This window comes from Tursiops truncatus, chromosome 2, assembly GCF_011762595.2.
Source record: "Tursiops truncatus isolate mTurTru1 chromosome 2, mTurTru1.mat.Y, whole genome shotgun sequence".
In the NCBI taxonomy this organism is placed as follows: Eukaryota; Metazoa; Chordata; class Mammalia; order Artiodactyla; family Delphinidae; genus Tursiops; species Tursiops truncatus.
In genome coordinates, this window is record NC_047035.1 from 114,774,953 (window position 1) to 114,799,275 (window position 24,323).

General features: G+C 38.2%; 1 protein-coding gene and 1 pseudogene across 1 annotated transcript in view; one reads left to right on the plus strand and one right to left on the minus strand.

The window, feature by feature from the left end:
* Positions 1–24,323, plus strand: part of REC114 (REC114 meiotic recombination protein) — a 96,079-nt gene that overhangs the window by 28,875 nt on the left and 42,881 nt on the right. The gene's annotated exons all lie outside the window — the stretch shown is intronic.
* Positions 4,358–6,108, minus strand: LOC101331508 (eukaryotic translation initiation factor 5 pseudogene; annotated as a pseudogene).

The following is a 24,323-nucleotide window of genomic DNA, read 5'->3' on the forward strand; positions in this document are numbered from 1 at the left end:
ATGAACATAGGGGTGCATGCATCTTTTTCAATTAGAGTTTTGTCCAGGTGTATGCCCAGGAGTGGGATTGCTGGATCATATGGTAGTTCTATTTTTAGTTTTCTGAGGAACCTCCATACTGTTTTGCATAGTGGCTGCACCAACTTACATTCCCACCACCAGTGTAGGAGGGTTCCCTTTTGTCCACAGCCTCTCTAGCATTTTTCATTTGTAGACTTTTTAATGATGGCCATTCTGACCGGTGTGAGTACCTCACTGTAGTTTTGATTTGCATTTCTCTAATAATTAGTGATGTTGAGCATCTTTTCATGTGTCTACTGGCCATCTGTATGTCTTCTTTGAAGAAATGTCTATTAAGGTGTTCTGCCCATTTTTCGACTGGGTTTGTTTTTGTTGTTGTTGAGTTATATTAGCTGTTTGTATATTTTGGAGATTAAGCCCTTGTCAGTCACGTCATTTGCAAATATTTTCTCCCATTCCATAGATTGTCTTTTTGGTTTTTTTTTTTTATCGTTTCCTTTGCTGTGCAAAAGCTTGTAAGTTTGATTAGGTCCCATTTGTTTATTTTTGTTTTTACTTCTATTGCCTTGGGAGACTGACCTAAGAAAATATTGCTACAATTTATGTCAGAGAATGTTTTGCCTATGCTCTCTTCTAGGAGTTTTATGGTATCATGTCTTATGTTTAAGTCGTTAAGCGGCCTTTGTTTTAAAGTCTGTTTTGTCTGATATGAGTATTGCTAATCTTGCTTTCTTGTCATTTCCATTTGCATGAAGTATCTTTCTCCATCTCATCACTTTCAATCTATGTGTTTCCTTCGCCCTAAAGTGGGTCTCTTGTAGGCAGCATATTGTAGGCTCTTGTTTTATTATCCAACCTGCCACTCTATGTCTTTTGATTGGAACACTTAGTCCCTTGACATTTAAGATAATTATTGATAGATATGCATTTATTAACATTTTAAACCTTGTTTTCCAAAAGCTCTAATTTTATAAAAATGCATACATTCTTTATTCTGAATATACATAAACACACACATATTGTAGGAAACTTTTAGAATGAAGAAATATATAAAGGAGAAATGAGAATCTCCTTGCTTGAAAGTTCATTTTTTTAATTGAAGTATAGTTGATTTACAGTATTGTGTTAATTTCAGGTGTATGGCAAAGTGATTGTTATATATATATAAATAAATATATATATAATAAATATATATATACACACACACACATATTTTCAGATTATTTTCCATTATAGGTTATTACAAGATATTGAGTATAATTCCCTGTGCTATACAGTAAATCCTTATTGCTTATCTGTTTTAAATATGGTAGTGTGTTTATGTTAATCTCATACTCCTAATTTATCCTCCCCTCCCCCTTCACCTTTGGTAACCATAAGTTTGTTTCCTATGTCCGTTAGTCTGTTTCTGTTTTGTGAATAAATTCATTTGTATTATTTTTAGATTCCACATATAAGTGATATCATATAATATTTGTTTTCCTCTGTCTGATTTCACTTAGTATGATATTCTCTAGGTCTATTCATGTTGCTGCAAGTGGCAAAATTCATTCTTTTTATGGCCGAGTAATATTCCATTGTACATACCACCTCTTCTTTATCCATTCATCTGTCAATGGACATTTAGATTGCTTCCATGTCTTGGTTATTGTGAATAGTGCTGCTATGAACATTGGGGTGCATGTATCTTTTCAAATTAGAATTTTTGTCTTTTCTGGATATATGCCCAGGAGTGGGATTGCTGGATAATAATGGTAACTCTATTTTTAGTTTTTTAAGGAAGCTCCCCACTGTTTTCCGTAGTGGCTGCACCAGTTTATATTCTCACCAACAGTGTAGGAGGGTTCCCTTTTCTCCACATCCTCTATAGCATTTGTATTTGTAGATTGAAAATTTATGTTTGAATTGGTATTTAGAAACAAAATGAATAAAGAAACAAGACAATTATTAGCTTCCAATCAGAGAAATTGTACAAGAAAGGAAATGTAAGAGAAGGTTATTACATCATTTACATTGACATAATGGATTTGTACAAATATTTACTGAATATCTACGTAGGCATAATTTATTCACTTAACAAGTACTGTATGCTTGGCATTGTACTAGGTGCTAGGGATATAGCAGTGAACAGTAAAGACAAAAATCCCTGTCATCATGGAGTGTCATCATTCTAGTGGGGAGAAACAGTAATAAACAAATAGGTCAAATATATTTAAAAGACATGAATTTTTGGTGAATCCCTTACACATTCTGTTATAATATGGCAGCATCCCACAGTTGTGTATTGTGATGATTCATCTTTCCACTCTAGTGGAAGATAGCCTTATCTTTGAATGTGAGATGACCTGCAAAGTCATCTTTGCATTCCTTGTGACTTTTAAAATTTAGCACTACTTGTACAGTTGTGCTTTATCTGCCACTGTTAGGGCTTGTATCAGCTGCCAAGAGGTAAGATTTGTTGTTCAACTTCGAAGGTAGAATCCCAGATGGTGGACTGACGGATGCCTAGCACATAGTTAATTCTCCTTGTCAGTATCATGGGTCTTTGCTGAATGGTGACATTAATGCAGTTTGGCTTCCTCAGACATAGGGGCCCACCCTGTTCCTTATCTCTGCTCCATTCTTTTGCACCAATGGTAGATGTTGTTACAAACTTGGTATCATACATGGAATGATTTTTTGCACTGCAGTAACAAAACCAAGTTTATTAAATTCCAAGACATCACTATTGAGAAATATTGTAGCTCTACAATTTGGTGCATGTTGCATATACATATATAACTTGAGTAATATTTTTAAAAATTTTCTTTAAATTCTTTTTATTTTTTATTATACCAAATGTTTATATAATTTCAATGTGAAAAAAGCTTACATACATTTGTTAAGGTCTCATTGTAATCTGTGAGATGGATCACAAAGAAAGAGGTGAATGTTATAAGCCATACTCCCCCAAAAATTCACTCCATGCATTTTGATTCCCACAGTGTACTTTTTGTGTAAATTTGTATCTTCAAGATGATTTCTCAGATGTAATCATAAGCCCGTCTATCAAGGGAGTTTACATCAGCAGATTGGGCAAGCACATTACAAGGAAGTTATTTCCAAATCTAAAGCCCAGGATGGGCTGGGTCAGGCCCTGCACCTGCTTTCCGTTGCCATCATCACAGACTTCCTGGGTATCTCACAATATTCAATGTGAAAATAAAAAACACCCTAAGTCTTAAAACAAAATATAGGCTCTTAGAAGTATGCTTTGGGCTTCCCTGGTGGCGCAGTGGCTGAGAGTCCGCCTGCCGATGCAGGGGACGCAGGTTCGTGCCCCGGTCCGGGAGGATCCCACGTGCCGCAGAGCAGCTGGGCCCGTGAGCCATGGCCACTGGGCCTGCGCGTCCGGAGACTGTGCTCCGCAACGGGAGAGGCCGCAGTGGTGAGAGGCCCGCATACCGCAAAAACAAAAACAACAACAACAAAAAAAGAAGTATGCTTTTAGCTTTTTTAAAAAATAAGACATTTTGGGGGTGTGGGGGGGAATTTGAGACATAGTTAACACTTATTTTGGCAAGATAGCAATGAAAACCTGAAAAGCATAAGCTATGTGTCCAAATGCAAAAGTCATCAAAGAACCATAGTTTATCAGGGGAAAAATCCACACTGAACAAAAGATACAGTATGTCTAAATATTTTGAAATTGTAATTTGAATCAAGAGTAAATGCTGAAAAATTATGCTCAGTGTTTGCTAGAGATTAAGTGTACCTTTTCCTGCTTCCCCCAAATAAAATCGTAGAGCTTACTATTTAATCACTCCCCAGAGTTTCAGTTTTCTCTCAGTATAAAGCAAGAGCTACATACACATAATAAAATGCTTATATGTTAATGTAATAATTCCCCTGGCTCATCCAACGTGCAAGTGCACATGACTTCAGAGACTACAATTTGGGGCAAGTATAGAAGAAATGAAAAAAACACAATTCAAGTTTCAAAACCTGTTCTTAAAATTTTATTTATATGACACTCAGGTCATTTTAACTTCTCAGTAAGGTAAAGGTATTGCACTGTCATTTGATAATCAGTCCACCTTGGCATGGGAAGAATGTACATTACCACATGGCAATCTGAGGAACTAGAAATAAGACTTAAAAGTACTACTTTTCTTAATGACTGCGTAAGGTATTTATAAGTAAGTTTATGTTCACATTCTGCTGAGACCTCTTTATAGTCTCAGCACCTGACAATATCTAACAGGCTCCAGTAATCCTATCAGGTTAAATAATGATGCAGCATTTTTTAAAGGAGCCAATTATTTCAGCCTACTTAAGTCATTCAGAGCCAAAAATCTGAAGAACGAGCAAAATGAAATCTTTACTTTTATAACTATATAAATGTGATCCAAATGTGTCCACCACTAAGTTTTCAAAAAGAAACATGCTGTAAATAAGCACACTGCATGTGCTCACTGATATGTGTATGGACTCCCTAGATGTCTTGTTGGGTTTAAATACAGACCACTCACAGCAATACATTTTTAGTAGAAAGTGTAGCGTGATGTTAAGCCATTTTAGCTTTTGCACATACATGTTGCACTTCTGGCTGATGATGCAGAAAGATTCTCAGCATTAAACTGTTAAGCTGGGCTGCACCCACCCCTTTAAATGGCATCAATATCAATGTCATCGTCCTTGTTGTCAGACTTTACAGCTTCAACTTTCAGTACACTGGCAGTCTTTGAATACATCACCTCAATATTCTCATCTTCATCTTCACCAGCACAAGATTCTTCCTCTGCTTCCTTCAACCATTTTATAAAAGGTTCCGCTTTGACACGAATCTCTTTGGCAAGTTCTTTTGAGACATATTTCTTAGAGGCCTTTTCTGACCAGCTAATGATGACTTCTTCCTCCAAAAGGTCTGCATAATACATCTCCTTCAAGATATGTGGCATCTTGGAGATGAGCTGAGCTTGGTGCACTGCTACCACACACTCCAAACAATGAAGAGGGTACCATTGAGCTTTTTTGTTGTTGTGACAAAATCGTAAGAAATGGTGCCTGTATTTCTTAATTTGTTCTCTAATCTTCTTATTAAAAAGAACTTCAGTCAAAATAAGAGGGCCCATGGCTTTTACATTCAGTCTTTCTGCTTCAGCTACAATTTGTCAGATGGGTCAATACTACCGTCTTCTTTCTTTTTCTTAAGAAAATCAAACAGGATATTGACACGCTCTTCAACAGTCCATTCCAAATCATCACTGAGGGTTAAAACTTTTGCGTGGTCACTGATTTCATCCATTCTTCCCCTTTGAGCTTCCTCTGTTGTATCCTCCCCCCAGTCATCATCCTCCTCTTCTTCCACAGCATGTGGAGGAGGACAGATTTCATTGGGTGGTGGTGGAGGTGGTGTCTCACTGCTGGACACGGAGCCATTTCCCTTGTCTTTGCCCTTTCTAGTTTTCTTTTCCTTTTCTTTCTTTCCTGAACCATCGTCACTATTCTCAGGTGGCATTTTGAGAATGAACATGCAGAGTTTATGATGTGTGTCAAGCATGCCTCGATAGCCCCAGGCTTTACAAGAATTACCTATTGTTTGCTTCTTTGGATTGACATGCACATCCATTTCGGAATTCTCACACTCAGGACAGAGAACAGATTTTTTAATGAATCCATCCAACATGCCTTGCAGCTTATTCGCCTCATGAGATCCACTGGCAATGTAACGGTCATTCTTAACATCAAACTGGGTCTGTGCTCCCAGTTCGCAACCTAAATATTCGGTGGGATACGTTGGACGCTGATTAAGCGCTTCGGCTATGTCAACCATGTTGACTATAACTGTCTTGATTCCATTTCCTTTGCCCTCAACTTTGGCAATCAGACGAGGCATCTCGTAGCGATAGAACTGGTCTGACACGCTGCGGTTGACGTTGACAGACATTTTGGCTCATTAGTGGCTTTATCAATAAGATGAAGAGATCTTTGATTGCAGCTTTTTGGTATCCCCTGTCTGGAGAAGAAGGGATGACATAAACGACTGCAAGAGTTCTCGGTCTCTGACATGAAAAACTTTTCGCCACTGAGGCTGTAAGCTTCTTGCTTGTATGCTGTGTTTCCTCAATACGGTACCAATGGCTGTGCAACAGCTCGTTTTCATCAAATAAAGACATAAACCCAACGTTGCTCTCCCGGGGCTGGGATGAAGTGAGACACGCGCGAACCCGAGTCCGAGGAGCGCAGCGGAGGCAGCACAGCGAGCAGCGGCCGGGCCAGGCGCCACCAAGCAGCGGGGACAGGCTGTCCCCGCGACGTCTGGGGTCCACACCCTTCACTGCCCGGAGCCTGGTGACCTCTGGAATGTTCTCGCTGTCTGGAATATGGTTGTTTTCTTACTCCAGTTTCCCTAGAAAGGAAAACCTGAAAGCAAGCTTGTGTGCTGATGCTTTATTAGGAAGAAGAATAACCCCAGGGCAGTAAGAGTGAGGGCAGGAGAAAAGAAAGTAAAGAAGGAAGCTGTACTAGGTTGAATAGGGTTCCCCAAAACTCATGTCCATCCAGAACCTCCAAATGTGACATCATTTGGAAATGGGATCTTAATTAGGTAAGATGAGGTCACACTGGACCACTTAGGGTGGTCCTTACATCCAATGGCTGGTATTCTTATAAGAAGAGAGATACGGAGATACACAGACACGCATGGGAGAAGACATGTGAAGAGGGAGGCAGAAATCAGAGTGTTGTGTCTACAAGCCATGGAAAGTCAAGTATTGCCAGCGACCACCAGAAGCTTGAAGAGACAAAGAAGGACTCTTTCCTAGAAACAGCAGGGGGAACCTGGCCTTACGGATACTTTGATTTCAGACTTCTGACCTCCAGAACTGTGAGAGCATAAAGTTCTGTTGCTTTAGGCCACCCTGTTTGTGGTCCATAATTACGGCAGCCCTTTCACACCCATAGGACTGAACTGATGAGGGATCAGGGCCAACCACAGTCACCTGGGAGAGGAGTGCTCAAAAATCACTGCTGAGCAGGGCACGTCTTGGTCCAGCACTGTATGCTCAGAGCAGTGGTCCTCGGTCCTGGGTGCACCAGAGTCACCTGGAGAGTCTGCAGAAAATGCATGAGTTCTGGTCTCACCCCCAGGGATTCAAATTCAATATGTCTGGGGCAGGTCCTGGTCCTCAGACAGGTCCCTCCATGCTTACAAGATGGCTACTACAGCTCCAAGTGGTGAGAGGTGTCCTGTACAGTTCTTGGGGTCTCAGAACACTCTGGGCTGTGTCCAGAGGCAGGAAGCAAGAAGTCCCTTCTCGGCACAGTATTTTACGAGCAAGGGATCCATTCCCAGAAGCCCCCACAGAGCCTCTGCTTTCTGTCCAGAACTGTATCACGGGGCCCCTTCTTGTCCACCACTGGCGGTGGACTTGAACAAAGCTCTCTTTACTCTTTGGGCCAGAGAGGGACCCACACCGCCCCTTAGAGCAGATGCTCCCACTTGGCTCTGCCAGCAAGGAGGGAGCAGAAGGGATGGGTACTGGATAGGCCACTGGCGGGTTGGCCCCCTGACCTCTGTGCTGCGATGTGGGAGAGCGTGCGACTGTCTAAACTCTTTTTAAAAAGATACCTTTATTGAGGTATAATTTACACAAAATAAAATTCACTAATTTTATGTGTTAGGTTTGATGGGCTTTGATAAATGTGTATAGTTGTATAACCACCACACAGTCATGGTATGGAACATTTCAATTAACCCAAAAAGTTTCCTTGTGCCCTTTTGCAGTCCATCTTCTCTGTTCACCCTTGGCACCTAGCAAAACCACTGATCTGCTTTTTGCCACCATAGTTTTGCCTTTTCTAGAATTTCACATAAATAAAATCATACAATATGTAGCCCTTTTGTGTCTAGCTTCTTCCACTTAGCATAATACTTTTGAGATTCATCCATATTGTTCATTTCTTTTCATTACTGAATAATATTCTGTTGTGTGGATAAACCTCATTTGCTTATACATTCAATTTTTTGATAGACGTTGGGTTGTTTCCATTTTTTGGCTGTTATGAATGATGCTGGTATAAACATTTGTATACAGGCTTTTGTATGAACATATAGTTTCATTTTTCTCTGGTAAATTCCCAAGAGGGGAACTGTTGCTGGGTCATATAGTACATCTATGTTTAACTTTATAAGAAACTGCAGAACTGTTTTCCAAAGTTGTATTCCTACAAGCAGTGTGTGAAGGTCCAGCTGTTCCATGTCCTCACCAACACTTGGCATTGTCAGTCTTTTTAAGTTTAACTATTCTTGTGCATATGTAGTGGTATCTCATGGTGGTTTTAATTTGAATTTTCTTAATGGCTAATGATATTGACCGTCTTTTTGTGTGTTTATTTGCCATTTGTGTATCTTACTGAAGTGTCTGTTTATATCTTATAACCCTGTTTAATTGAGTTGTCTGTCTTTTTATATTTGAATTATGAGTTCTTTTTCTTTTTTGCATTAAAAAAGATTTCATTTTATATTGGAGCATAGTTGATTAACAGTGTTGTGTTAGTTTCAGGTATACAGCAAAGTGATTCAGTTATACATATACATGTATCTATTCTTTTTCAAATTCTTTTCCCATTTAGTTTATTACAGAATATTGAGCAGCATTCCCTGTGCTATACAGTAGGTCCCTGTTGGTTATCTATTCTAGATATAGCAGTGTGTACATGTCAATCCCAAATCCCAATCTGTCTCTTCCCCCTCCACCCTTCCCCCCTGGTAACCATAAGTTCATTCCCTAAGTCTGTGAGTCTGTTTCTGCTTCGTAAACAAGTTCACCTGTATCATTTTTTTTAGATTCCACATATAAGCGGTATTACATGATATTTGTCTTTCTCTTACTTCACTTTAGTGTGATAATCTCCAGGTCCATCCATGTTGCTGCAAATGGCATTATTTCATTCTTTTTAATGGCTGAGTAATATTCCATTGTATATATGTATCACATCCTCTTCATCCATTCATCTGTCAGTGGACGTTTAGGCTGCTTCCATGTCTTGGCTATTGTAAACAATGCTGCAGTGAACATTGGGGTGCATGTATCCTTTCAAACCATGTTTTTCTCCAGATATATGTCCAGGAGTGGGATTGCTGGATCACATGGTAGCTCTATTTTTAGTTTCCCAGGGAACCACCATACTGTTCTCCATAGTGGCTGTACCAGTTTACATTCCCACCAACAGTGTAGGAGGGTTCCCTTTTCTCCACACCCTCTCCAGCATTTATTGTTTGTAGATTTTTTGATGATGGCCATTCTGACTGGTGTGAGGTGATGCCTCACTGTTGTTTTGATTTGCATTTCTAAGAGTTCTTATTCTGATTACAGCTCTTTTATCAGAAATGGGTTCTGCAAATATTCCACTCAGTCTGTGGCTTACCTTTTCATTTTTTAGCACTGTCTTTTGAAGAGCCAAAGCCTAAAATTTTAATGAATTCCGTTTTTTTCTCTTTGTATGCTATTTAAGAAATTTTCATCTACTCTATGATTGTAATGATATTTTTCTGTGTTTTCTTCTGGAAATTGTATAATTTTAGCTCTTACATTTAGCCCTGTGGTTCATTATGAATTTTTAGTAGTATTTAATAACGTTAATGTTTATTATTATTTGGTATAGAATCCCTTCTTGTCTTCTACTAAGGCAATGTGGTATTGAAAAAATTACTATGTTATGGACATAATCATGGACCTTAGAGAATCTACTTCTGGAACCATTGAATTAATTTTTCATATATAGTGAGGGTTAAGGGTCTGGGTTAATTTTTTTGCACATACATAACAATTGTTCCAGCATCATTTATTGAAAAGACTAACTTTTTGTCATTGAATTACCTTGGCACCTTTGTTAAAAGTCAGTTTGCTGGGCTTCCCTGGTGGGGCAGTGGTTGAGAGTCCGCCTGCCGATGCAGGGGACAAGGGTTTGTGCCCTGGTCCGGGAGGATCCCACATGCCGCAGAGCGGCTGCGCCCGTGAGCCATGGCCGCTGGGGCTGCGCTTCCGGAGCCTGTGCTCTGCAACGCGAGAGGCCACAGCGGTGAGAGGCCCGCGTACTTCAAAAAAAAAAAAAAAAATCAGTTTGCTGTGTATGTGTGTGTCTGTTTCTAGACTCACTTTTCTGTTCTGTTGACCTAAATGTCTATTCTTAATCCAGTAACTTACTGTCTTGATTACTTTAGCTTTGCTGTAATTTTTGAAATTGGTAGTGTAATTCCTCCATATTCTTTTTCTAAGTTGTTCTGTCATTTGCATTTTAGAGTCAGCTTTCCTGCAAAAAAAAGAAAAAAGAAAAAAAAACCTGCTGGGGTTTTGATTGGGATTCCTTTGAATCTATAAATCATCTTGGGGAGAATTGACATCTTATTAGAGTCTTCTGACACATGAACATGTTATAATTCTCCGTTTATTTATATCTTTTATTTATTCCATGTATTTATAAACTTTCAGCAGTATTTTGTAGTTCTCACAATAGGTCTTATGCGTATTTAGCTAAACTTATCCACCAATACTTTATAGTTAAGTTATTGTAAATAGAATTTTAGAAATCCCAATACCTAATAATTTATTGCTAAGGTATAGAAACACAATTGACTTCTTTTTCATGTTGACCTCGTGTCCTGTGATCTTGCTGAACTCATTTATTAGTTCTACAGCTTTTTTTAGATGTTTTGTAGTTTTTTCTACACAGGTGATCTTTTGTCTGTGAATAGACAGTTTCACATTCCTCCTTTCATTCAGTCTGTATACTCTGTCCAGCTTCCTGATCTTTTTTCCCCAGATTGCACCAGCTAATACATCCTTTAGTGAGAGTCGACATCCTTGCCTTGTTCCTGATCTTGGGGGAAAAGCATTCAGTCTTTTTACCAATAAGTATAGTGTTAGCTGTAGGGTTTTTGTCAATACCCTTTATGAGATTGAGGAAGTTACCTTCTATTCTAGTTTGCTGAGAGTTTTCAGTCATGAATAGGAGTTGAATTTTGTTGAATGCTGTTCCTGCATCTACTGAGATGGTTTTTCCTTTTTTTAGTACTGTTCATGTAATAAACTTTAAAAATATTTAGTTCTTATGAATCAATGTTTATTATACAAATATTTGGTTTTTAAAATTATGTGTATGTGTAAGTGTGATAAAAATACATAGTTAAAAAACATTTTGCCCCCTGAATCAAAGAACAGTTCTGTCAGTTTATGCAATGTATTCACAGTATTTTCTGGGTTCCACAAGAACCAACACATAGAAGAGGAAACATATTTAGATTATAGCACATTTCAATTGCAATTTTCTGTTGGTATTACATTTACACACCCTCTCCCTTCATACTAATCTGGGTTGTGATATATTTTTAGAATTTTTCCCATAAAAGGGAGGGACAGGATAGCCATGGAAAGTTTTAGCCACTTCTGTTTTAGTATGAGAATCTAATTATTGGCATGGATTAAAGTGTGCTGTATTTGTACTATCAAATTTTGTAGAAGCTGCACAACCAAAAAAAACAAAAGTACAGCGTCATTTCTTTCGGAGAAACTGATTGCTAGGGCCCAGTAACAGCTCCCTCTGTGATGTTTTTGTTGAAATCCAAACAAGCTTTGGGCTCTCTGCTTGGACCCGGGCAGCTATTTAAACTTGATTTCCCTTAAACTTCATAATTCTCTGCCACCTCCTGTGAGGTCCATGGGAACTCAGTGCTTCAGATTAAACTGTAGCTTGGTGTGCAGTAGTACCATAGGTTTCCATTTTGCTTGTTAAATTAGCACCTGCATGGAGGTGAGGACATTAGTGTCGAAAGGCTCCATGCAAAACCACCACTAGGTCATTCTGTTATTTCTTTCAAAGGGTTGGTATAGCCAAAGGCCCTGGAGACCTTGACTCCATCTTCAGTCTACCTTGGCCCAAGTTCAGCTGGCTTCCCCTTTCCAGTCTTGGCATTTTGAACAGATTCTCTCTTACCTATGGTAGGCTTTTAAAATTTGTTTTTAATTGTGGTAAAACACACATAACATAAAACTTAACATCTTCACCATTTTTAAGTGCACATTTCAGTGGTATTCAGTACATTTACATTGTTGTGCAGCCATCACCACTGTCCGTCTCCAGAATTCATTTCATCTTGAAAAACTGAAACTCTGTACTCATTAAACAACAACTCCTTATTCCCCCTCTCCCAGCTCAGCCCCTGGCAACAATCAGTCTACTTTCTGTATCTATGACTGTGACTACTCTACTTACCTTGTGTAAGTAGAATCATACAGTATTTGTCTTTTTGTGTCTGGCTTATTTCACTGACCACAGTGTCTTCAAGATTCATCCGGTTACAGCCTGTGTCAGAGTTTCCTTCCTTTTTAAGGCTGAATAATATTCCATTGCATATATATATATACCACATTTTATTTGTTCTTCTGTCAGTGGACACTAGGGTTGTTTCTACCTTTTGCCTATTGTGAATAATGCTGCTATGAACATGGGTATGTAAACATCCCTTTGAGACCCTGCTTTCAGTTCTTTTGGGTATATACCCAGAAGGGTTTTTGGAATATATGGTAATTCTATTTTTAATTTTTTGAGGAACTACTATGCTTTTTTTCCACAGTGGCTGTCCCATTTTACACTCCCATCAACAGTGCACAAAGATTCCAATATCTCCACATCCTCACTAATGGTTGTTATTTTCTTGTTTTTTTTAATTGAGGTGTAAATTGACATATAACATTATTAGTTTCAGGTATACAATGGTTCAATATTTGTGTACATTGCAAAATGATCACCACAATAAACTAGTTAACATCCATCACCTTACATAGTTACAAATTTTTTTTTCTTGTGATGAGAACTTTTAAGATCTGTTCTCTTAGCATCTTTCAAATATGCAATATAGTGCAGATCTTCCCTAATATGGGATTATGTCTCGATAAACCCATCATAAATTGAAAATACTAAGTCAAAATTCATTTAATACACCTAACCTACTGAATATTATAGCTTAGCCTAGCCTACCTGAAATGTGCTCAGAACATTTACATTAGCCTACAGCTGGGCAAAATCATCTAACACAAAGTGTATTTTATAAAGTGTTGAATATCTCATGTAATTTATTGAATAGTACACTGAAAATGAAAAACAGAATAGTTTTAAGTGTATTGGTTGTTAATCCTCATGATCCACTCGGTAGCTGGGGGAGCTGCAGCTCACTGCCACTGCCAGGCATCACGAGAGAGTACTGTACAACATATTGATAGCCCAGGGGAAAAGATCAAAATTCAAAGTATACTTTTACTGAATTTTATCGCTTTTGTACCATCATAAAGTGGAAAAATTGTTAAGTAGAACCATCATAAGTTGGCAACTGTATGTATTATTAACTGTGGTCACCGTGGTGTACATTACATCCCCGTGACTTATTTATTTTATAACTGGAAATTTGTGTCTTTTGACCCCTTTCACCATTTCTCCCAGCCCCCACCCCTACCCTGTCAACTGCTAATCTGGTCTCTATATCTATAAGCTTGTTCTTTTGTTTTTGTTTTTAGATTCCACATGTAAGTAAGATCATACAGTATTTGTCTTTCTCTGTCTAACTTATTTCACGTAGCTTGATGCGCTCAAGGTCTGTCCACGTTTGCAAATGACAAGACTTTTTTTTTTGTGGGCTGAATAATAGTCCATTGCGTATGTATACCACATCTTCTTTATCTGTTCATCCATTGATGGACACCTAGGTTGTTTCCATACCTTGGCTATTGTAAATAATGCTGCAGTGAACATGGGGTGCAAATGTCTTTTCAAGATAGTGTTTTAATTTTTCAAATAAGTACCCTGTAGAATTGCTGGAGCATATGGTAGTTCTATTTTGAAATTTTTGAGGAACCTCCATGGTGTTTTCCATAGTGGCTGCATCAATTTACATTTCCACCAACAGTGCACAAAGGTTCCCTTTTCTTCACATAGTCGCCAACACATGTTATTTCTTATCTTTTTGATAATAGACATTCTAACATGTGTGATTTGATGTCTCATTGTGGTTTTGATGTGCATTTCTCTAATGATTAGTGATGTTGAGCATCTTGCCATGTACTGTTAGCCATCTGTATGTCCTCTTGGGAAAAATTTCTATTCAGATCTCTGCTCATTTCTTAATTGGATTGTCTGGGGGTTTTTGCTATTGAATTGCAGGAGTTCTTTATATATTTGGATATTAACCATTATCAGATATATGATTTGCAAATATTTTCTCGCATTCAGTAGGCTGTCTTTTCATTTTGTTGATGGTTTCCTTTGCTGTGAAGAAGTTTTTTAGTTTGTTGATATAGCCCCACTTGTTTATTTTTACTTTTGTTGCTTTTGCTTTTGGTGTCAGATTCAAAAAGTCATCACCAAGATCTGTGTCAAGGAGCTTACTATCTATGTTTTCTTCTTGGAGTTTTATGGTATCAGGTCTTATATTCAAGTCTTTAATCCATTGGAAGTTAATTTTTGTTTGTGGTGTAAGATAGTGGTCCAGTTTCATTCTTTTGCATATGTCTGTCCAGTTTTCCCAACACCATTTATTGAAGAGACTGTCCTTTCTGCATTGTATATTCTTGGCTCTTTTGTGGTAAATTAAATGACCATGTATGCCTGGCTTTATTTCTGAGCTTTCTGTTCTGTTCCATTGATCTATGTGTCTTTTTTTTATGCCAATACCATACTGTTTAATTACTATAGCTTTGTAATATAGTTTGAAATCAGGGTGCATGGTATCTCTAGCTTTGACCTTCTTTCTCAAGCTTGCTTTGGCTATTCACGGTATTTTGTGGTTCCATTTAAATTTGGGGATTGTTTGTTCTGCTTCAGTGAAAAATGCCATTGGAATTTTGGTAGGGATTGCATTGAATCTGTAGATTGCTTTGGGTACTGTGGACATCTTAACACTGTTAATTCTTCTAGTCCATGAGCATGGACTATCTTTCCATTTATTTGTGACTTTTTTAAAATTCATTAATGTCTTACAGTTTTCAATGTACATGTCTTTCACCTCTTTGGTTAAATTTATTCCTGGGTGTTTTATTCTTTTTGATGCAATTGTAAATGGGATTGTTTTGTAATTTCTCTTTCTGGTAGTTTGTTATTAGTATACAGAAATGCAACAGATTCTTGTATGCTGATTTTTGTATCCTCCAACTGTATTGAATTCATTTATTAGTCCTAACAGTTTTTTGGTGGAGTCTTGAGGGTTTTCTGTATAATATCATGTCATCTGCAACCAGAGATAATTTTACTTCTTCCTTTCCAATATGGATGCCTTTTTCTTTTTGTTGCCTAGTTGATCTGGCTAGGACTTCCAGTACAGTAAGTCCCCTACATGCAAACCTTCAAGTTGTGAACTTTCAAAGATGCAAACATGCGTTCCATCAGTGTCAGGTGTGAGTGAAATTGCAGCTTGCCCTCTGTCTCCTATTGCTGATGATCCTTCAGCTCTACCATTTCCCACCTCCTCTCCCTCCTCCAGTCAGTAACTCTTCTTGCCTGTTCACTCAATGCCACTGTACTACTGTACTTTTCAAGGTACTGCACTGTAAGATTAAAAATGTTTTATTTTTTCTTTGTTTTTTATGTATTATTTGTGTAAAAAGTATTATAAACCTATTACAGTACAGTACTAGCTGTACTGTATAGGTAGCTGATTGTGTATAGGCTAACTTCGTTGGACTTACAAACAAACTGGACTTATGAATGCACTCTTGGAACAGAACTCATTCGTATGTAGGGGACTGTGCTATTCAACTGTACTATGTTGAATAAAAGTGGCTATAGAGTAGGCGCCCTTGTGTTGTTCCTAATCTTAGAGGAAAAGTTTTCAGCTTTTCACCATTGAGTATGATGTTAGCTGTGGGCTTGTCGTATATGCCCTTTATTATGTTGAAGTATATTCCCTCTATACCCACTTTGTTGAGAGTGTTTTTTGTTGTTGTTGTTGTTTGCGGTACGTGGGCCTCTCACTGTTGTGGCCTCTCCTGTTGCGGAGCACAGGCTCCGGACGCGCAGGCTCAGCGGCCATGGCTCACGGGCCCAGCCGCTCCACGGCACGTGGGATCTTCCCAGACCGGGGCACGAACCCGTGTCCCCTGCATCGGCAGGCGGACTCTAAACCACTGCGCCACCAGGGAAGCCCTGTTGAGAGTTTTTATCATAAATGGATATTGAATTTGTCAAATGCTTTCTCTGCATCTATTGAGATGATCTTTTGATTTTTATCCTTCATTTTGTTAATGTGATGTATCACATTGATTTGCAGATGTTGAACCATCCTTGCATTCCTGGAATAAGTCTCACTTGATCATGACGTATGATCCTTTTAATGTATTATTGAATTCAGCTTGCTAATATTTTGTTGAGGATTTTTGCATCTCTGTTCATCAGGGATATTGGCCTGTGATTTTCTTTTCTTGTGGCATCCTTGTCTGGTTTTGGTATCAAGATAATGCTGGCATCATAAAATGAGTTTGGAAACATTCCCTCTTCTATTTTTGGAACCTCTTCTTCTGTTTTTTGGAAGAGTTTGAGAAGGATTGGTATTAATTCTTTGAATGTTTGCTAGAATTCACCAGTGAAGCCATCTGAGCCTGCACTTTGTTTTTTGGGAGGTTTTTAATTACTGATTTGATCTCCTCACTAGTAGCTGATTTGTTCAGATTTTCAATTTTTTCACGACTCAGTTTTGGTAGGTTGTCTAGGAATTTAACTCTCTCTTCTAGGTTGTCCAGTTTGTTGGCATATAATTGTTCATTATATTATTCAAGTGTAGTTCTTATAGTCCTTTATATTTCTGTGGTGTCAGTTGTAAGTCTCTTCCTTCACTCATATTCTTCGAGTACTCTTGTTTTCTTGTTTGAGTGTTGAGTCTAGCTAAAGGTTTGTCGATTTTGTTTATCTTTTCAAAGAACCAGCTCTTGGTTTCATTGATTTATTTCTATTGTCTTCTTAGTCTCTGTTTTCTCGTTGTTGTTCTTTTTTATAGTAGCCATCATAATGGGTGTGAGGTCATATCTCATTGCATTTCCATAATGGTTAGTGATGTTGAACATCTTTTCATGTGCTAGTTGGCAATTGTTTATCTTCTTGGGAGAAATACCTATTCAGGTCTTCGTGTGTTTTCTGATTGGGTTTTTGGGGTTTTGTTGTTGTTGAACGAACTGTAGGATTGAGTGTGTGTGTGTGTTCTCTTAAAACTATAACACATCTCCAAACATACAACACAAACACACACACACATTCCAGCTAGTGAATGCGTTTTGTTTTTGCTAGGTTTTACATGATTTTCATCTTCTTTTAGCTTGTGCTGAGTGTAGGATGAGCATTGTGAGCCTTTCTTAGCCTGGGGACATGGAGGCATGGCTTTTCTGGGCCACAGGGTTCTGTACCTTGCTGTGCCCTCATGCAGTCACCCTTAAGTATAAGATTGCTCTTGCCACCTGCTTCTTTACTGCCTGCCCAGTCCCGCTTGGTTTCTCCCCTCCAGGTGCTGGAGCTCCTGATCATAGTGAACTTATCCTTCAGTGAGCTGCCATCCATTTCCTTTCACTCAAACCCCTTTTTAAAAATGTGGAATTCATAACTCCTTTTGGAATATTTCTCTAAATTTAAAAACATATTCTGTTTACAATTATAAATCTGTAAAGATCTACCTTTTATCAGTATCTCCCTTCTTGACTCACAAGTAGTTGCAGAATCCAGAGTCTTAAGCCAAGATTCTTCAAGATTAGCCAAATGGGGGAAATTATTTCCTAAGACTTCAGCCTCTATTTCCAGGTACTCCTTTTTATCTCAGCTGGTTCTGATCCAGCACAAGTGTCTTCACCTAAATAAAATTATGTCTGAAACACAGAAGTTAAATGGCCTTGAGACAATTTTAATTCTATTTTCTTGAGAAATATGGGTCATCCTGGAAATGGGGTTTATAGTTTTGGGTTTGTTTTACTTTTCACACTCAGCCCAAATATTCTTCCAAAAGAAATAGTATGTTTACCAGTGAAAATGTTATATTCCTATTTAAATGAGCTCTGGAATCTTCCAACACTAATTTTAACCCAGTTAGTTTAAAAATATTTGTCCAAATCATAGTCTCAATTTCAGAATTTTCTGAGAGGAAAGATTTAGCACAAACTTTTAAAATCGAGTTATTCTATTTACACAGTTAAATTCTTTAGATTTGAACCAGTCTTTGGTCACTTTTGCAGGAAGGATCAAGGAAGACAAAGCTCTTCATAACTTTATTATTACCCCCTTCCCACATTTAAAACCACTGGCATCAATTAATATCACTTTTTTGTGTTTTGTTATCCTCCTACAGAGAGAGTTGGGTTAGCAAGAGTTAAAGCGTTTTACTGCTCTATTTTTATACTTTCCCACATCTAAATAAACTTCAGCTCTTACACATTCCTGGCCTGAAAAGTTGCTGTCTACCCATCTGAGAGGCATGTGAGGGGGTCCTCTATCGTATCTCCTCTATCTCCCCTGGCTTTTCAGCCCTTTGGGAATCTGTGATCATCCTCCCTACCTTAGTGAGATGTCAGTGAGTTATGCCTTAGACTATCTTGTCTTTCCCCTTTTGAATTATCCCTTGGGCTCAACTTTTCAGAGGTAAAGAGAACAGTTTGTGAACTACACTGTACGACTACTCCAAGGGAAAAACTCACATAACTGCTCTCGTCTCTCTCGTCTCCATCCATAACTCCCTCAGGCAGCGTTCCCTCACTTGTGTTCCCAACACTCCTTCCAGACTCTTTAACGAGGCCCTCACTTGTGTTCCCAACACTCCTTCCAGACTCTTTAACGAGGCTGGTGGTGTGTCTGTGCCAGTCTCACTTCTGATGCCAACTGATGTATTTCAGGTGGGTGGAAGGAGAAAGCACATTCATACACAGTGGAGTTAGATTAATTTCCTTGCTTAATTGGCAAAGGCAATAGAATCTTATTAGAAGTGAGGTGACCACTCCTGGCAGCAATAGATACAGTGAATCTCAGCAGAGCTTTCCCTGACTGTGTTGTCTGATGACGCCGTTTTTGCCAGGCTCTGGAAAAACTCACTTTTTCCTAAGCCATAGCCCATTTATACTTGGGATTTATGTTACCATTCCAGAAAAATTTATCCGTTAGCTTCTGACTAAGGGAATGTTTACAAGCATTGTATTCACATCTAAATCTTTTTCTAAAGTTGAAAGCTGTCAGTCCTCAGGTGTTTCTGTAAGTTTTTCAGCGTTCTGGAAATCCACAGTGTCCTTCACATTTTTTATTGAGTTACTGGGCTTTTGTTGTTGGTATTATTGGCATTATCTCTCTAGAGTAAGAATATTACATCTTTAAACGTATGTTGAAATAGAAAATGAGTTTTATTGGAGTATAACTTACACACATTAGATGTACTCAATTGAGTTTACTTGTGAGTTTTGATAAATGTATACAAATGTATAAACTACCATCACAATCATGATATGAAACATTTCTCTTATCGCCAAAAGTTTCTTCATGCCCACTCACCCCCATCCCCAGGCAACTGCTTTGTCTTTTTACTCTGCTTTCTATCACTGCAGATTAGTTTTGCCTTTGCTAACAATTGATATAAATGGAATTATGTAGTACATACTCTTTTGTGTCTGGCTTCTTTTACACAGCAAAATGGTTCTGAGACTTGTCCGTGTTGTTGTGTGTATCATGTTCTCTTTTATTGCTGATTAGAATGTCATTTTACGGGTGGTATCACATTTGTTTATCCATTCACCTGTTGATGGGTATTTGGGTTATTTCTAGTTTGGGGCAATTATGAATAAAGCTGCAATGAACATTTATATACAAGTCTTTGTGTGGACATATGTTTTAATTTCCCTTGGGAAAAACCTGGGAATGGAATTGCTGGGTTGCATGGTAAGTGAATATTTGACTTTATAAGAAACTGCTGTACTCTTTTTCAAAGTGGTTGTATGATTTTGCTTTCCTACCAGCTCTGATAGTCCATGTTGTTTTGCATTCTTGTATTGTCAGTTTTTTATAACTTTAGATATTCTAGTGTCTGGGTAATGGTATGTCATTGTAGTTTAATTCTCATTTCCTAGATAACTAATGAAGCACATCTTTCATATGCTTATTGGCCAGATTGAGAAACAACATTTTATTGAGGTATAGTTGACATTGTAACATTATATCAGTTTCAGGTGTACAACATAATGATTTGATATTTGTATATATTGTGAAATAATCACCACAATAAGTCTAGTTAACATCACTCACTATACATAGTTATAAAATATTTTTTCTTGTGATGAGAACTTGTAAGATCTACTCTCTTAGCGACTTTCACATATGCAATACAGTATTATTAACTACAGTCATCATGCTGTATATTACATCGCCATGACTTACTTATTTTATAACCGGAAATTTGTACCTAAGAAACAGAACATTTTGAGTACACCAGAAACCTCTCATATTCCCTTCCAGTCACTACTATGGACCACCACTCTCCCAAAGGCTAACCACCATTAATGACTTCTAACAGTTCAGATTAGTTTTGCCTGTTTCTGGACTTTGTGTAAAATGAATAATACAGGACTCTCCTCTGTCTGGCTTTTTTCACTTATTATTATATGTATGAGACTTGTCCTTGTTGTGTGCAGTTATAGATTGTCTATTCTCATTTTGGAATATATCACAATTTGCTTATCCATTGTATTGTTGATGGGTGTTCGGGTAATTTCCAATCTTTAGCTATTAGATACAGTACTGCTGTGGACATCCTGGTATATACATCTTTTGGTGAACACTTGTGTGTATTTTTCCAGGAGTGGAATGGGTGAGTTTGAAGCAAAATGGATGAGTTGTAGAACAACACTTCTCAAACTTTAATGTGCATATGAATTACCTGGACTCTTAGGAAAATGCTGAATGTGAATCAGTAGGTTTTGGGTGTGGTCTGAGATTTTGCATTTCTAACAAACTCCTAGGTGATGTGTTGCTGCTAATCCTTGGACATACTCTGAGGGACAGGTCAGAGAGTATGCCTACATGAAGCTTTGGTAGATACTGCCAAAGAGTTTTCCAAAGCGATTATGCCCGGTTTACACTCCCACTAATAATATATGGGAGCACTCCACATTCTTTACAAAACTTGGTATTTTCTTTTTATTTTGGCAGTTTGGGTAGGTGTGTGGGGATATCTCATTTTGGATTTAATTTATAGTTTTCTTATTACTAATGAAATTGTATACTTTTTCTTATGTTTATTGGCCATCTGGATATCCTCTTTTGTGAATTGTCTGTTGAAATCCTCCCATTTTTCTATTAGGTTACCATCGATATAGTTTTTACTTCTGTTATTACATTTTTTTATTCTGTTATGTTTTTTATTCTGCTATCACATTTTTTTTTTTTTTTTTTTTGCGGTACACGGGCCTCTCACTGTTGTGGTCTCTCCCGCTGCAGAGCACAGGCTCCGGACGCGCAGGCTCAGCGGCCATGGCTCACGGGCCCAGCCGCTCCGCGGCATGTGGGATCTTCCCGGACCGGGGCACGAACCCGTGTCCCCTGCATCGGCAGGCGGACTCTCAACCACTGCGCCACCAGGGAAGCCCTCAGCTATCACATTTTTATTCTTCTTATTTATTTCTTATTTCTTCCAACTCCCACTTATTTCTGTCTTACTCTTAGCCAAACCTCAGTCTGTTACCTGATACTGGATCTTTCATCTCTTGTTTCAAAAAACCTGTTTTTAAAATTTTTATTAAATTTCACACAGGTAGTTTTAATTAAAAATTTACTTCTGTTTCTAGGTTTTTTTCAAAATGATATGCCCTTTTTAATCTTGAGTGTTATATTTCCCTCTTTCATTTTTTTCGCAGAATGATTTCATAGACGTGATGGTGTCTTTTCTTCTCCTCCTCCTCCTCTCCCCCCTCCCCATCTTCTTTCTCCTTTTAAGCCCTCCTTCTCCTCTTCTTCCTTTGCTCCCTCCTTCTCCTCTTTCTCCTCCTTTTTTCCATTTTATTCATCCTTATGCTTGGAGAAGTCTCATCAAGAGACCTGTGGGTAGAGTCATCTATAATAACCTCATTGTCCTTGGATACTCGTAGATTTTCCTTTCAAATATTGTGTAACAGACCTGGCTAATAGAAATCTACATTTCTGTTCATCCACCCAAAAGCCTGAGAGGAGTGGATTAGGAGCCCATCCTAGCAGGGGAGTCATGTCTCTAATTTCTCCTATGAGGAATGGGTATTTTGCTAGCTACAGGCCAGTTGTATGCTATAGTTACTCATCCACCTTCCTGCTATATCTGCCCACTGTTTACGGGAGAAATTCTTAGATTTCCTAGATCATCATTTGGTATACTGCAGTATATGTCCGGGGCAGTTGTTTCCAGTGCTCTTGGTTGGTAGTGGTAAAACAGATTCCAGATGGAGGGTTTCTTATTTTTTTCCTATGGCCCACCTATTCCCTAGCTCTTGTCCTCCTTATTAATGGTGTTTTTGCCAGTATCTCCTCTGCTTTCTCTCTGAGTCACAGCACTTCTTTCTCAGGAAGATAAGTCACTAGTTGACTCTTGACATCTTTCTTCCATCCAGATCTATCTAACATGTCTTGCAGAAATTCTTCAACAGTTTTGTCATGTGAATGGCATCCATTCCTAGCTTCTATATTGATGTAGTTCTCTCCTATTTTAGACTTGCCTTGGCATTTTAATTGTGATGGGATGAAGGTGTGAGTTACATGCCTATATTCAAGAGGTTCTCATCCCCGAAAGTATAAAACCTTTCAGATTATTTTCCTAATGTTTTTTCCACTAAAACACTTTTAGTATTCTACCAGAATGTACCTTTTCTCCCCACTGGGTAACAAACAGTTAATGTTTTGAAATTTTCTGTGAGATTTGGTTGTTCATGGTATCTCAGATGAGGTTATGTCTTAGTAGTTGGATGATCTGCTGTCAGTGGGCTAGAATATCCAAATACAAATCAAGAACATTTATGTAGATGAAAGTAATTCACTTATTATAGTGGATCAGACAAATGGGGCACTCTAATTGGGTGATCTTTGACCTAAGCCTGAGCTACTTTGTTATACTAAGTGTTTTGTGGAAAGTGAGTATATATCTCTAGCTTCACTGATACGGTAATGGCTCTGATAGGGAATTTAAGGCCTTATCTAGCCTGCTTTGCTTTTAAAACTACAATTATATTTTTGTTCTGTTGCACATCGTAGTGACCTTTCTATGTATTCCTTATCCTTTCTTCAGGGACTAATTATTGACAATAATTTTAAAAAGAGCTTCTATTTTATATTTAGTATGAAAATCTTAAGCATATGAAGCCACTAATATTGACCATTTCATTTCTTCTGTTTCTCATCTTTTCTCTTTTCTCTAAAGTGAGTCATAATTTGGGAATAAAGCTTTTGAAAGAATATTAGCTACTCACAAAGAGAGTTATTTTGGCACTTAAAACCCAAGTGCCTTTTTCCCCCCCCTCCTTTTTTCATTTCCTAACATCCCAGAGTCAAACATATTTCCCAGGTTTTGTAGATTGTGTCTTTATTTTTAATGCTCCCATTTAGTTTACAAGATTTGTAGTTTGGAAGAAAAAGTGCCTCTTGGGGGCTAAATTCTGGTTGATTCTTTTTGTGTGATGTTGAAAGTTTGCACCAATATGTAGCTCACCAGTTACCTGTGATATGTTTTACCATCAATGTCATAACTTCAAACAAAACATTGTAAATACCACGGTCTTAAAATTTCTTTTATAGTACTAAAAGAAAGTCTTCAAACGAAAGTTTTCTTCTCATGATTTTTGAATGCAACAAAATAATTCTTGGTTTAATTTATGTCCCTATTACCCTCTTGTCAAATTACATGGCATGAGTTTAGTCATAGTTCTCAGCCAGGCTTCTAGATTCCCTTCTCTTGTTAAGAGGTCATAGAATTTAGTCTTTCCGAAAACACATCTTTGGTAAAAGATTTTTTCCCACAGTGTTCAAGTCTACACTAGTTTCAGTTGAATCAGCTTTACTTAGATTCCTTTAAAATAGCAAATCTTTCATTATTATTGGAGACCAGTTGTCATTTTTTATTTTATTTTATTTTATTTTTTTTGCGGTACGCGGGCCTCCCACTGCTGCGGCCTCTCCCACTGCGGAGCACAGGCTCCGGACGCGCAGGCCCAGCGGCCATAGCCCACGGGTCCAGCTGCTCTGCGGCACGTGGGATTCTCCTGGACCGGGGCACGAACCCGCATCCCCTGCATCGGCAGGCGGCC